The 2,739-nt window shown below is 33.4% G+C and overlaps 1 pseudogene; it reads right to left on the bottom strand.

The window, feature by feature from the left end:
- Positions 1-543: 543 nt before the first annotated feature.
- Positions 544-2,084, bottom strand: LOC114381580 (annotated as a pseudogene).
- Between the last annotated feature and the right edge of the window lie 655 nt (positions 2,085-2,739).

Genomic DNA, 2,739 nt, shown 5'->3' with positions numbered 1-2,739 from the left:
ATCTTCACTATCACCTACAAGTAGCCAGTATACTGCCCTGAAAGATTCAGTCAATGTATTATGGAATTCAATCATTCTTTCATCTTTGGTTGGTTTGAAGAATGATCCACTGTGCGGATTGAATGAGATAAGATTAATCTTGCAAGGAATTCCCTTCACAAGCTCAATATATAAGCCTCTCTACATCTCTATGGTTGTCGGAACAAATGTACTAATTAGGAAAATGAATTACTTTTATGCATATAAGATAAGGTATATACAATGAGAGAAACCACTAACTAGTTAAATTTGAACCAAAATTATAACAATAATTGTTTATCTTGATGATTCATAATGAAAAATAAACAGCTATAGAGAAGAAAAGGAATAAGGACATAGAACATATCAAACATTTATAATAGAGGAATTTCAAGCATAAATTGGAAAAAGGGGCAAGAGGGAGATAAGAGCATCAACGAAGATTAAAGAATACATGCAACATCATACTTTGATTAATAACATTACATGTGCATAGCTGCTAGAGTCCAGTCTAGAGAATTTACCTCATGTTTGTATAACTGTTACCAAGGTATTAGCATAGCTACCAGAGTCCAGTCCAGAGAATTTCAGGATAACACCACGTTTACGAATCTGCAGTGCAGCAAGTTCATATAAATTAAAATATATATAAAAATAATGCAAATCATGTCATATTCTATCAATGAAGAATGGATCATGTAATATTAAGATAAGGCACTAAAGTCTAAAACATACTTAGCTTCATGCAACATTTATTTACTGCCATGGAAAAATTTGTTTTGTTTAGAAGAAAATTTATGCCTGTTAGTAATCTTGAGCAGATTTTAGAGATAGAACAATTCATGAAATATGTGAGTTGGAAGGTCATATAGGAAGGAGGTAAACATTTCTCATTATCTGCATATCAATCAGATTGCTAAGGGGAAAAATTTTCAGGAAAAACTAGCAATAATTTTATTAAAGTAATTTACAAAAACAAAAAAAGCTTCAAAAGTCTAACCTTTACATCTAGTGGGGTTGAAGGAGGTGTTTTAGTTGCATGCTATAAGACCAAATTTTTTAGAAGAATGTCAATGCCTGGAGGGGGGCCCTCTAAATAAAGGACCACTTTCGATGGAGAACCATTTAGAAGGAATTTTCCCTGCATTGTAACCCAATCTTTATCTGTTGCCTGCACACTTCAGAACACACCGACTTTCTTCAACAAGTGGAAGGAATGTTAAAGGAGAATGCTAATATCATTATATCAGTAAATCATACTATAGCAAGTTTCTTTTTGTTTTTTCATCAAGATTCAAGAAGAAGAAAAAGAAAGTCATATTATGCCTCAGAGTCCATGTGAAATGCAGTGATAGAAAAATAAGACAGATACTAACTTTGCAATGCCTATATACTGCTCTCGAAGATTTGGTGTTTGGACCCACAAAGTTGCCCGTACATCAGCAGTAGATACATTGTTTCCAAATATTCTAACTAATGTAGTGACCTCATAGGCCAGTTTGCACTGCACACGTCCAATGATCTCTTGCTGAATTCCTTTCCTGCTTTGTGTGCGTTCTGTTGCAGATGCAAAGAATTTCCCAGACTTTGGAACAATTTTCCCATCATTCATGGAATCATGCGACTTGCAGCCTCTTCTAAGCCAGTTATTCGAGCCATCATCAAATTAGGGGTTAATTATGATGTTGTCATCTCTAGCTGAAACACTTCCTGTGCTTGTGGTCTTTTAAAATAGGAGGATAATGTACAAGAGTTAGTATGTTGAAAACATACAGATTTCACAAGACAACTAAGCAGGGAAACTAACACATTTTTTGCAATTTCAATCTAATCATAGAAGAAGTAATAAAAATTGCACAATCATGAGTTTGATATTTATCTAACAGTATTAGACTTTGCCAATATGTTGAATTGCACAAAGAAATAACATTGCTTAAAATACACAACTTCATGACATACTGACTTACACTATTATTTGGAGTGGAACAATTGATCTCTACTGATCGTATAAGCAGGTCAACTCCAGGAGTAGGTCCTTCCAAATAAAATATAACTCGATGAGGCATAGTTGACAATGAGAATGTCCCTTCCAACTTTTCCCAACTATCCTTATTAACAGAAGTTCTGTAGAAAATAATGGCAAGCATGTAAATGGCATTTACCTCAATTTCTTTAAAAACAAGGAAGAAGATACAACGAAATCTTAAAAATATTTTCCACCTATATGTCATTCACTGATTGTGTCATCTCCCATTCCCACATTACACACATGGACAAAAATATTTTCCACCCATTATTAATGCATTTTGTTGCGCAAATTGCAAGAATTCTTCAACCCCGTTCTTATATTCATCACTTATGTGTGATGGTTTCATCCAACTTTGATCCATGATTGGTGTTCTGTGATACTAAGTATGCTATCCAATATGCATGAAGATCTCACTTTTTTTTCATAAAAGAGGTGTTGTCCTATCCCATTTAGGAGGACATTTTTTATATTTCATTCATACGTACTAGTTAAGTGCATAATGTTAAATTTGATGAAATTTTGACAATATTTTGCATTGGTCTCCAAGTACACGATATGAAAGTGGTGAGATATATTAACCACCATCAGGTATGCACTCGGTGAACAAAACATTATACAATAAACATAAATTGCATAAAATTTAACACATCATACTTAACCTATAAGTATGAATAAAGTATAAAAATGACTTT

Source organism: Glycine soja, chromosome 13 (assembly GCF_004193775.1).
Source record: "Glycine soja cultivar W05 chromosome 13, ASM419377v2, whole genome shotgun sequence".
NCBI lineage: Eukaryota > Viridiplantae > Streptophyta > Magnoliopsida > Fabales > Fabaceae > Glycine > Glycine soja.
The sequence above is the reverse complement of the archived record's forward strand: the minus strand, read 5'-3'. Positions and strand labels throughout refer to the sequence as shown.